We start from the raw sequence: 13,770 nt of genomic DNA on the forward strand, positions 1-13,770 counted from the left end.
TGAGTAGTAGTAAACAGTCGACAACTGATGGGCGAGTTATCTCCTTTTGGTATTTACGTATTTTTACACTCGTTGGTGATGTCCTGTACTTAGTGCATTTTTTATTCATTTATAATTGAACTGTCGACAGTTACACACACACACACACACACACACACACACACACACACACACACACACACATATATATATATATATATATATATATACGTAGTCGACTCCTTATGCAGAGTTTGACCACCTCCTGTAGAACCGTCATACCATCTGATGTGGCTTTTTAAACCAGAGAATGTTTAGGAAAGACACCCACATAGATTGCATATCCGATTTGGACTACGAAGAGCTGCAGATAAGTTCTGATTTTTGTGTATATTACAATGTCTTATGAGGCCTCCGTTAGATTTGCAAACCTTCTGGCAGAACAGTTGGTAGAAGTTCGTTTTCCATGAGTTCGCAAATGAGATTTGAGCCCAGCAAAAGAAAGGCATGGTCTGTCACAAACTGTGCACCTAAAAAGGGATCATTGTCATTCACCTTCTCGATCGTAACATTCTTCCTTAAATCTCTCTTGAGTCTCGAATGCGTTATCCTGACCTCTTCAAACGTTTTCCCGCCACTGCACATTTTTGTTCGCCATCCGTCTCGATCAGAAGCAAGGGTTTCTATGTCCTCTGGATCCATTCCAAGTGACTTCATATTAGTCTTTATGCTGTCCTTAAACCTTTTTTAGGTTTACACCGATAGTACTTCCCCTCTGCAAGCTCACTATAAAACAGGTGTTTGGGAGTGCGTTCATCTGCCATTCGAACAATATGGCCACACCATCTCATTTGGTTTCTCAAAATCATAGCTTTAATTGGGGTGATGCCTGCAGATGCAAGGACATCTGTGTTTGGAGTAAAAGATCTCCATTTAATGTCTAAAATGCGATGAAGGCATTTTTGGTGGAATATAAAATGTCTTTCATAACATGTCCATGTTTCAGAAGAATACAACAGGGATGGTGAGGCAAATGATTTGTAAAGAGCCAATTTTGTGTATGTCGCTGGCGCCAAACGCGTGACTCCAAGCCACCAAATGCTTTTGCTGCCCTTTGAATTCGTAGATGTCTTTCTGTATATCCAGATTTCCATCATTTTGTACAGAGCTTCCAAGGTAGACGAACGAATCAACAACCTCAAGTAGCTTACTCTTAACAAAATTTTAGTGGGTTACAAACAGCACCACAAACAGGTTGATGCATTACAACTGTCTTTTTCATGTTGATCGTCAAGCCAAAATCATCACAAGCTGAGTCAAATGCAGATACAAGAGATTGCAGACCTGTTTCAGAATGACTGACAAGATCGCAATCGTCAACGTATAAAAGTTCCCTAATGAGTGACGTAAAAACTTTCGTGAGAGGACGTATACGTGCATAAGTGAATGGTGCGGGGTAAGGACTGGTCGAAAGGAAAAGTGTGTTTGCGTGTGTATTTACTGATATGAGTAAAAGGATGCATTGTGGGAGGGTGGGGATGTTTTATACGGAGGGGGTATTGCAAGGGAGAAGGATAGAGAGAAATACAAAGAGGCACAGGTGTGTAACTCTAGAACCGACAGCCGGATGGAAGTGCAGGTTACAGAAAGTAAGCGTAGAAATTTAAATTGAAGAACGTTTAAGGTTTAGAAAGATGAACTATTCTTCCTTACGGGTGTCAAAGGTGGAGTTTTGGTGTTGGAGGAGAAACCGCGGAAAATGAGAAGTATTGGGTGGTATGGTCGGTGGAGCGGTAATGTCGAGTTACATTCAACTGGAAGTCTCCGAAGAGGTCTGCGGATCTATCAGACAATCGATGGCCGGTTTATCCGATGGAGATCGAATCGCAAAGGGAACACTGGAGAGCATATAATCCGGTTGGTCGATGAACAGCTGAAAGAGTCCCTGACGTGCAAAATGTGGTGGTTGGTCAGGTGAGAGTATTGGTGTTAGCAAGGAAAGTACAAGTGGGAAAATGGGGATGGGAGCAACGGGAGGACGAAAAGGAACAAGGGATGCAATGAAGTGTTAAAGAATTGTCAAGAATACCTCGAAGCTTGCAGGCGCGCTTAAAGGAGGGGAATTGTGAGAGAGGGAGAGGTGAGCGATGACAGTATTGGATTGAAGACAGTAAAGGATGCAGAGGGTGAGAGTGGTGAGAGAACAGAACGCAACTGAAATGCAGTCAGTGTCATGAGCGTGGTTTACTGCGTCGAATAAATAGATCGCAATGCTTTGTCGTACTCTTTGGCTGATCCGCTAGGTTACAGGAGACGTAAGTAAGCAAACACCCGTTGTCAAGCGGTAGTGGGAGACAAACACACACGCTCGCGCGCTGGAACTAATTTTCTGTAAGCAAATCGAGGACCATCATGCTCAACAGATCTGGTCGCTTTCACCGAACGTCCTTCCTCAAACGCTTCAAAACGTCATTGATTATCCTCCGACGATCCTCATGCACAAGCTGACGAATTTTCTCCACATTTCCAGGAGTGATTCTCATGGCAGGTCTTCCAGATCGCTTATCGTCTTCCAGGGACGTTCTTCCACTTTTGAAGCGCCCATGCAACTCGAAACATTGCGTACTACCCACTGCCTCGTCATTGTAAGCTTGCCGAAGCAGGCTCAATATCTCTGTAGCAGACTTTCCAAGTTTATCGCAAAATTCCACGTTGGCTCTTTGTTGCAACTTCCGGTCCATGACAAAAATCGCTGACTACAGCATACACGTGATGACAAAAACACAAATTTAGCAACTTGCGAAGTAAACATTGCTAGCTCTCGCAGCGCAAGCAACCGTGTGCTGCCAGCTGTTGGCGTGCAAACCACATGTGAATCGTTGGCGATTTTTTTTCCTCCGTCTTCCTTTTCTATTGGACTTTCCACTGTTTCTGAAGAAGAGCTTTGCTCGAAACGTTAACCCATCTTTCTTTTCTTCCCTGACCGTCTGCTGATACTTTACATGTACCAAGTCCACATGTTGTTGAGTTTGTTTTTGTTTGTTCTTCGTTTTTTATTTACTATAGATAGATAGATAGATAGATAGATAGATAGATAGATAGATAGATAGATAGATAGATAGATAGATAGATTAATATAAACAGTCATGCGCAAAGTGATACCGTAAAGGAAAAGTATAATCGTCACTAAACGCGACTAAGGGTGCCAAAATACCTATATTGCTACAAATAAGAGCTAAAATACTCTAATGTTGTAGGAAAAGCATATGAATGTATACATATATGTTCATAGGTGCTACAATTGCCCAAAACACCGACTCAAGAATTTCTTAGACCGAACATTCAGTTTCAGCTATAGCCTCTTCAGTAAGGACTGCTCGTTCGGCAGATTCCGGGCTAATCTCCTGTCAGCATGTATGTATTTACCATAAAAATTTATGGATGATTTAGCGGATCGCTAATGGGTATAATCATCCATAAACTTTTATGGTAAATACATATATGCTGACAGGGGATTAGCCCGGAATCTGCTGAACAAGCGGTCCTTACTGAAGAGGCTACAGAAACAGCCGAAACTGAAGTCCAGTCTAAGGAATTCTTGAGTCGGTGTTTTGGGCGATTGCAGTCCCTGTGAGTAGATGTATACATTTATGTTGTACATCTACTCACATACACACACGCGCGCATATATATGTATATATAAATATATGTATATACACATATACATATATATATATATATATACACTTCGTTTTTTATTTGGTTTGCAAGATTCTTTATGTGAGTTTGTGTGTTGAAGCATATTCTGTTGTGTCTGGAGAGAGTCGTTCTTTTTAGTGCCTCATAATTTAACACACTCACTGGTAAAGTTTCCACTTATTTCCTCCTTTTTTTCTAAACTTTTCGTTGCGTCTTGTAACCTTTTCAATAGTGATTGATTATTGAAATGTCAACGACTAGTGAAAAGGTTGCAAGACGCAACGAAAATTTTAGAAAAATAAAGAAACGAGAGGAAATTTTACCGGTGAGTGTGTTAAATAATAAGGTACTAAAAGAGAATGACTCTCCCCAGACACAACAATATATATATATATAATAATAATTATGATAATAATATTAGGGATAAAAATCCAAATTTACAGGGAAAAATTCAATTTAATTTAATTTATCGAAATTAAAATTAAAATATCTATTTCACAATATATATTATATAAATATATAATTTAGAGAAAAAAACCACAATTCTTGAATTCATCCATGAAAATCCACAGTCACATGTAGAAAAATTTAATAAGTAAATACACTAAAAAGACCTATAATAAAAATGCAAAGTAATAAATATTTGCATTTTTATTATAGGTCTTTTTAGTGTATTTACTTATTAAATTTTTCTACATGTGACTGTGGATTTTCATGGATGAATTCAAGAATTGTGGTTTTTTTCTCTAAATTATATATTTATATATTATATATATATATATATATATATATATATATATATATATATATATATATGTATAGTAAATGTGCATGTTTAAGTGAAAAACACTAACTGCTGCTGTTTATGTGTACTTTGGTAGTGAATCGCATTTTAGTAGAGCATCTGTCTGTTGATTGTAATTTACTACAGGTAGAATGGAACTTCGACCTCGAAGCCAACTAAACTATTTATCAATTGTACAGTATTGTTACGGTTACATTTGTTAATTATGACATCCAGCGGTAAGAAGAAAAACTAGTTGTTAGGTGGATCATTAGATCATTGACAATTAAGTGGCTGGAACATAAACACAGGATATGACCGACGACATAGCAGCTGATATCGATTGGTCAACAAAGCCACCAGCGTATTATATAACATACTGAAAGATTTTAGCTCCGGTTGTTAAATGCTTCGTGTATAGGAGTGCGTGGTTGTGTGTATGTAAACTTACACACAACCATATATTGTCAAGCAATATGTGTGCTTGCTTGCATGTGCCTGTTTGTGTGTATGTATGTCTTTATATATGAATGTATGTATGTATGTACAGAGAGGCAGACGGACGGACGAACCGACAAACAGATAGATTGACAGATAGATAGACAGACAGACAGACAGACAGATAGATAGATAGATAGATAGATAGATAGATAGATAGATAGATAGATAGATAGATAGATAGATAGACAGGTAGGTAGATAGATAGATAGATAGATAGATAGATAGATAGATAGATAGATAGATAGATAGATAGATAGATAGATAGACAGATAGATAGACAGACAGGTAGGTAGATAGATAGATAGATAGATAGATAGATAGATAGATAGATAGATAGATAGATAGATATACAGAGACACACACACACAGATAGATAACTTTCTTTTATTAGCCACACAGGGCTGCACACAAAGGGAACAAATACAACTGTAGAGCTTTTCTTTAAGAAAAGAAAAAAAATCCGATCAAAAGGGATCGGTAGGGGCAAAAAAAAAATCCGATCAAAAGGGATCGGTAGGGGCAAAAAAAAAAATGGGGTATCGTATATCACAGAAAATGTCAATTGTGTAAAATGGGGTAACATTAGGTTTATCCATGGAGAGAAAAGCCTACGGAAAAGACCATGGTAACCTCAGCAGAGAATAGACACATGAGAGTGTCGTTTTAAAATTTTTTTTTTTTCCGTTCTTTTTTTTCCTCTTTTTCTTCTTCCCCCCGTGGCCACTTGCCAATCCTCTGTGTCATCTTCATCTGACGACATGTCGGGGTTGGGGTCTATTTTTGTGTGGGTTGATTTTGTTGTTGGTGGTGTTGGTGCTGTTTCGTGACAGTTGGGATTTGGTGTTTGGGTTTTTGGGGGTGGGGTGGGAGTCTTTTTCGTGTTCCCTTCTTCTTGTGGGGTTGTTGTTGTTGTTGTTGGTGGTGGTGATGGTGCTGATTCTGTTCTTGGTGGTACTGGTGGTGTTGTTGCTTGGTTCGGCTGGGTTGCTGGCTGCTGACGATTCTCCATTTCGTTGTACAGCTGCTTGACCAGTTGTGCATATGGTGGTGTAGGCAGTAATGCTGTTTTTTTCTTGTGCTTTTGGTTTTCTTGTGGTTGTTGTTGTTGTTGTTGTTGTTGTTGTCTTTCTTGGTATTGTTGACGTTGTTGTTGCCTTTGCTCCTGTGCTACTGGGCATGTGTTTCGAAGGTGAGTTTTGCTACTACAAACGTAGCAAACTGGCCTTCTGCCTTCGACGGAAACATGGAAACTTGAATCCTCAGTTAATTGGATTCTATGTGGAATTTTCTCGTAGTTTGCTGGATCAACTTGTACCAGGAGTTGAAATTCCTGGCCAATCCAGTTTTCATTGTACACGGCAGATGCTTCTAAAATGTTTATTTCCTCCTCTATGCCGAGACATATGGCAGATACGAGCCATTCTTCCTCAATTTCAGGAGGCACATTCGAAATCTTTATTTTCGTAACCCTACGACCAAGGTACGTAGGGATCATGAGCAGGTTCTCATGTTGTAATGACTTTGTGGAGAGATCCTTGGCTCGCTGCTCGCCCCCGAGTCTTACCTCTATTGTTGCGAACTTCATTCCTCTCGTTATGTAAGTTTTATAAGACCATAGCGGCTTTAGGCATCTCTCAACCTTTTCTTGAGTGAATTTTTCCAGTGTCTTTGTCTTTAAATTAATGGTTCTGTAGATGATAGTTTTTTTATCTATGTTTATTTTAAAGTCCGCAGATGTTTGCAGATGGACTGTAACGTCCTTTTTACTTAGCATGCTTTTGCATGCGAGTAATTTCTCTTTCGATATATTCAAAATTCTTTTTCTGGGCTTCAGAGCCTCGGCAAAGTTCGTGTTTGTTGTGGTGGTGGTGGCGGTAGTGGTGGTATCAGTGGTGAGGACAGTGGTTTTGTTAGCAAGGACATTTGTGTCCTTGTTGTTGCTGTTGTTGTTTCACTGGTGACGGTGGCAGGCAAGACTGGTGTAGCAGCAGAGTTTTTACACGTGATGGTGGTAGTGATGGTGGTTGAGGCATATATATATATATATATACATATATGTCCATATATATATATTTTGTTTTTGGACTGGGTTTGCAAGATTCTTTACATAAGTTCGTAACGATTATTGAAAAGGTTGTAAGATGCAACGAAAATTTTAGTAAAACAAAAAAGAAATAAGTGGTAATTTTACCGGTGAGTGTGTTAAATAATAAGGCACCAAAAGAGAATGACTCTCCCCAGACACAACAGAATATGCTTCAACACACGAACTCACATAAAGAATTTTGCAAACTAAATCCAAAAACGAAATAAAAGTATATAGATCCTTTTATTGTTTTACTTGTTTCAGTCGTTTGACTGTGGCCATGCTGGAGCACCGCATTTAGTGGAACAAATATATATATATATATATATATATATATATATATATACGACGAGCTTCTTTCAGTTTCCGTCTACCAGACCCACTCACAAGGCTTTAGGCGGCCCGAGGCTATAGTAGAAGTCACCTGTCCAAAGAGCCACGCAGTGAGACTGAACCCGGATCATGTGGTTGGTAAACAAGCTACTTACCACATAGCCCAGACACTCCTTCGTATTCACACAGCCACTCATATGTGTGTGTGTGTGCGTATATATATATATATATATATATATATATATATATATGTGTGTGTGTGTGTGTGTGTGTGTGTGTGTGTGTGTGTGTGTGTGTGTGTGTGTGTGTGTGTGTATGTGCGTATGTGTGTCAATCTGTGTGTGTCTGTGTGCTAGCGCGCGTCTGTGCACACAAAAGCACTTCCAACAAGAGTACCTGTAAAGTGTCTTCAGCTAAAACATTTCCATCAGTTTTCAAACTTTTTCAATCACGCCATCATCACATAGCAGTAACGAGTGTAAATAAAGTCAGCTCTAGTTGAAAAACATTTGACGCTATGCAGTTAAAATCACAATGTAGCCTTCATTAGAAATGGTCATTCACAACAAATTACCGTGAACTAATTTGTTATTGGAATTACCGTGAACTAATTTGTTATTGGTGATGAGAAATTACAATAACCTTCACGAAATTAGGGTAATGAAATCGATGTGTGCAAGAAAACGTGGGCGGAGAAGATTGTTTAAGCACTAGGAGAAACGAATTTGAGAGTAAACCATTTTGTGTGTGTGTGTGTGTGTGTGTGTGTGTGTGTGTGTGTGTGTGTGTGTGGCTGTGTGTGTGTGTGTGTCTGTGTGTCTGTGTCTGTGTGTGTGTGTGTATGTCTGTGTGTGTGATGGCGCTTCCTGTTTCATATGACTTTTATTGCCGCTTTAGTTATCAACGCTCTGCATTAAAATGAATGTATATATTTTGACCTGTTTATCACAAAATAAGGGACATCTACTGGGAGTATAACTTTGTTTCATATGACATAGATGTACATAGCACGTGTGGTGATGTTTTTAAATTCCATAAAAATGCTTTTAGGGGGTTAATGTGTTGCTTTGCTGCTATTCAGAGAGTCTGTGTTATTTTTATGACGGGTATTTTATCTACTTAGATTTTTGTGATTTTTCTTATTTTGTGAAATTTTCTGCTTTGGGTGTTGGTTTTATTTTATGAAAAAAAAAAAAGTGAACTTGAATTGAAAAAGAAGATAATGGCTGTATCTTGTTTATTATACGAGGTTTTCATACTTTGTTTTTATGCGTGTATGCGTGTGTTTCTGCGGTGTGTTGCTTGGCCCTGATCGAAGACTATTGTATATTTCTTGCCAAACAAGAGTTACTAGAGTTAGACTACGCAATGAATCTTTTCCTTATAAAGCAACAGGTATGATGTGAGGAATAATTCTCTACTGCGTCACTATATTCATCCGTAAATTTTCGATTTCATCTTGGATGCAACAAGACTTCATTCATGAAGAAGGAAAGCAAATTGATTTTTTGATATATACTTTATTTATTGTTAAAAAGTGAAGTCAGTTTGAAGAAATCTCATTGGCTCAAGTGGGCCAATGACATGACTTCAAAGATATGCAAATTAAAGAGCTGATGAACTGAATGACATGAGCAAAAAATTCTCGTTTAACTGAGATTTCTTTCTTACTTGAAGAATGAAACAGAAACTCAGCAGCAAATCTTAGCGACTCTCAAATAAAAGGGGAGATAAATTCAGGAAATTAACAATTAATGCCACAAACTAAACATATTTTCATGTGGAAAATTAATCTTTGTTTTCTGGCAAGGAGACAACTGCGGACATGTTTCTGATTCGTTGGTCTTCATCAGCATAGTGAAGTTTATTATACTTTGGCCAAATCACCAGCCGAAAAGATTTTGCGTTTTAAAACAGTGATATATATATATGATTTGACCAGTATAATTTGCATAAACATGAAATAATAAAATGAACCATGAGAAATAACCCCAGTGGACAAGTAGCAGGAATTTAGATAAATAATTTAAAACGTGGTGTATTTTAAATAGTATACAAAACAAATGAATTCTCAGTTTATTAATAACAAAAGAAGAACCTTGAAGTTACTGTTAGATTGTTCGCCGCTCTGAAACAAAAGGGGAGATAACTGGAAGAAATTAATTAATCTAAAAAAATGAATTTACATGTTTAGAGGAAAATCTGATCTTTGTTTATGAGCAAGAGACAGGTATAGATGTTTTCTTATTTTCTGCTTCCTTTTTCCACACCACACAATTCTCCTTTGGCATCATTTCAATTCATTTCCTCTTTACTTGTCTAATGAGGATAAATTACCAGATCTTAATGACGAACCTTATCTAAGCCGACTTAAAACAATTTGCTCAACTTCTCTCTCATTCTCAATCCTGACAGCTTGTCCTAAACTCAATTTCTCATATAATAATCACCCCCTTTTCTTCTCTTCCACCTCACACATTAATTTATCACACACATGCGCACACACACATACACATGCACGCATACACACGCAGGCACGCACGCACGCACGCACGCACACACACACACACACACATCTGCTGATGCCAATTCGTTTTTAATATATTTTTCGTATCCACTTATTCTTCCTTTCTTTAAAATTAGTTTTTTTAACTAACTCACATCCATTACTCTTTTTACCTCCTCTCTCTCTCATACTCTCTCTTTCATACTTTCTCGCTCACACACACACTCTCTCCCTCTCTCTCTCTCTCTTTCTCTCTCTCTCTCTCTCTTTCTCTCTCTCTCTCTCTCTCTTTCTCTCTCTCCCCCTCTCTCTCTTTCTCTCTCTCTCCCTTTCATTCCCCGAAATTCTGCTCTTCTGTAACCTTTCAAACATCTGTCTACGAACATTTCGGCCTAAGAACCTTGGTCATTCGAATTACAAACAACCAGTGCAGGCAAGAGCTAGCGGTCTGAGATAAATTAAGCAAGCTTCCTATGCTGATACAAAGATACAACAGAACGACTCTTCGCAGGATTTGACGGTGACTACAGAAAATATACTCAAAATAGATTTGGTCTGTTTGCAATAGCTGTCCACCCATCTGCGCTTGTTAATGATAGTTTACATCCTACTGTAGTACGAGGTTTTCGATGTTGTGTTCTTGTTTGTATGTATCCGGGCCCAGAGGAAAAACAATTGTTTTAAAATTGTATTTTAATAATTCTCTCGAATGTTGGATATATGTCTGCTTTGCAAATAACAGAAAGGACGAAAGAAGGTTGCAGTTTGCTGCAGCAACAACTTGTTCTCCAATGTCCAAGTAATCTTTACTTTAGTATTTTTTTTTTCTGTATGTAGTCTCCATGTTTCTTGTTGAGAACTGTACTGTTTGTAGTTTACTGTTGTTTATTTTGGAAACACTGAACTCAGTAAAAATTGATACACTTCATGATTGGAAATTATGTATCCTCAGTAGCTGTTTCTTTACATCAGCCAAATTTGATTCTTGCTGAAGTTCTAAGAATAATTATGCATAGTTTTGCTGGGGGGGAGGGTCTTTTATGACTTCAATGTGAATCTACAATAAATGTTGTGTATATTATCTTGTCTCTGTTTTGTGTATGTGATTTGTTTATGTTAGCATATGAGTGATGCTTAGTTATATTTGATGTAGGTTTTTAACTACCAGATGCGCTCTGATCTATCAGAACGTCGACTGAATCTGCTTCATCCGTGACAATCCCTCCTTATTACATTCGAAGGACCATTTATTCAATACCTTTCTAATGCGTCATTCCAGCCTTTCAGATTGTGGATTATTATTTGACTAAGGTTTTTCTTTTTCTTTTGACCCAACGTGCATTAAGCGACTCGTGAAACCTCTATGGTTCTTAGAACGGTTAGGGTTAGGATTTGGTCTAAGATGGAGAAAGATACTGAAACTGTCATTCTTTTTTTTTTTTCTAATCCATAACTCTAGGAACTAATTACGGATGTGAGTAGAGGAAACAAGTAATCCGAAGCATACGATAACAAAAATAAACGAAAAATAAAAGAATCTGGCACGTGACAAATATTTTTACTTTATATATGTACTTATTACTTAATTCGTTATGTTTAAAGTTTGTCAATTGTCATCGTAGTTGAGCAGGATTTGAACCTGCGTAATACTTCTTCATTTGAGGGTTTTTTTGTTAGTCTTTAAAACTGTAATTTTTCAATTAAGCAGACTTGATATGAGTAATTAACATTATTGCTGAATGCAATGATTCCTTTGGGGCCACATTATTTGATTGAATATCCGTATTGCAGTATCAATGAGGTTGCTGTTGTTTTAGTGTTTTATGTCATTTCTCATCAAGCTAACTTGTGATCAAACAGGTTTTTGGTAGTGACCACTCATTTTTATGTACAGAATGTTCATAAATTATCATTACAACTTTCAGTATTCATTATTGAATCTATTTAAGTTGAGATCCATCTATCAACTTCTTTGCAACCAATAGAACTTGCGCAGAAGTGTTTTGATATTTCTCATAAAATTTTTTTGTTTGCCAATGTCTTCCAATAAATTCTGCTGAATTATCCTTATTTTTCATTTTATTTATTGTAAAAGTAATTTATGAACACCCTGTATATCTATGACAACATCATTCAATTTATGCTTACATGTTTTAAGACGCTCAACATGCTTCCACCTCTGATCTGCAGATGTTTTCTTTACTGCTCCCACAATGGTTTCTGCTCCGGAACTGATTGACCTTGTTCCACCTCCACTTCAATTCTACCGACAAATATCGTTTTTTTCCCCTTCATGTCTAGGTGGGTCTACACTAAACCCCTACACCTGGTCATTCCACCCCAGATGTCATCCCCCTTGACTACCCTGACGTAGTTATTGTATTTGGTGAAGTTGGTGATGTGGGTGTATTTGTGTATTGCAAGAGATGCAGAATAATCTAGTTTTGGTGCTATTGTGTATTTCCATGATGGAATAAGTTCTGGGAACCAGATAAACAATAATGCTTTACTCTGAATTTATGCTCAGAGTCTACGGAAGAGTCCATGAGGGGTGTAAGTAATGATCGTTTCACAACCTTTTGAACTTTTAATTTAGCTTCAAATATGCGTGTTCATCCCTAAGAATACTATAATACACATGTATATACACAAGACCTTAAAATATTTCATAGGTCACACGTAATTATATGAATTATGGTCAGAACATCTCTTACTTTTGGTGAAAATCTAAGTCAAAGGTTTTCTCACACTTTCTATAATCAATTCTACATCCATATTCACATCATCATAAACTATAGCCACGAGGATTTATAAATATCTGTACTCGGTAATGAACTGGCAAAATTTGAACATTTAGTTCTAGATAAAAAAGAGAAAAAAATTCTATGTTCGGCAGTAAAATATTGGCGATATATAAAATTACGAAATACTTTCATTGCCTAATATTTTCGTTATGTGATACTTTGATTACTGAACAGAAACATCAATAATTGAATGTGAGCATCGAGTTGGAAGTAAGGTTGACTTTCGATAAGTACGTTAATAATTCTAGCTATAATAACAAATCAGTGTTGTTAAACCTCCTTAGCGAAACATGGTCTTATCAGTATACGCCAAATTCCGGATTACAGAGAGATATAAAGGGTCTGAGCTAATAAACATTTATAGGTGTAACAGCGTAAAAGAGGAACATATTATCGAGTGTTATTCTGTCTTACTATATTCTTTGACTTACATTTCACCCTCACTAAGGGTCATTTCTTAAATCTTTCGTCCACAACAAGAAACACAAACCCCAAGTACTAGTCAAACTGGACATACATTTCTTGTATATCTCCATGTTTTTTCTACATTGCGATTCATTTGTCTCTGATAGGTGAAAGTAAAGTATTATATCTTCAACGGAGAAACCTCTAATTGGCAAGAAGTGAATGTAAGTCTGACCTTGCTATGAATTTGGCCTTCCGTTTTTTTCCAAACAACAACACTTTCTCTCAAACAACTTGCAGAATTTAGTTAAATCCCTCTTACATCAATTAATTAATAATGGTTTCTGATTTTGTCACAAGGTCAACAATTCCGAGGAGCCTTGTCGATTACATCGGCCACAATGCTTAACAGGGGCTCTATTTTATCGACCGCGAAAGGATGAAAGGCAAAGTTAAAATACATTAGTTTTAAATGTTGGTACAATTTCAGGGTAAGTCGAAGGAATACTGTTGAAAGATTAAGTGTAATTTATTACATGTTAAACGAAAACATAGTTTAATCCCAACCAAGTCTGTCCTGATCAAGCAGACCCATGGCCAAAAGTATCCTTATCTTGACCAATCCGTCATTTTAGGGGCATGTGGGTCTTCATTAACCAATGCATCCATAGTT

General features: G+C 37.3%; 1 long non-coding RNA gene across 2 annotated transcripts in view; it reads left to right on the forward strand.

Moving 5' to 3' along the window:
* Positions 1 to 13,770, forward strand: part of LOC128249637 (uncharacterized) — a 115,124-nt gene that overhangs the window by 22,259 nt on the left and 79,095 nt on the right. The gene's annotated exons all lie outside the window — the stretch shown is intronic.

Source organism: Octopus bimaculoides, chromosome Z (genome assembly GCF_046866305.1).
Source record: "Octopus bimaculoides isolate indiv1 chromosome Z, ASM4686630v1, whole genome shotgun sequence".
Taxonomy (NCBI): Eukaryota; Metazoa; Mollusca; class Cephalopoda; order Octopoda; family Octopodidae; genus Octopus; species Octopus bimaculoides.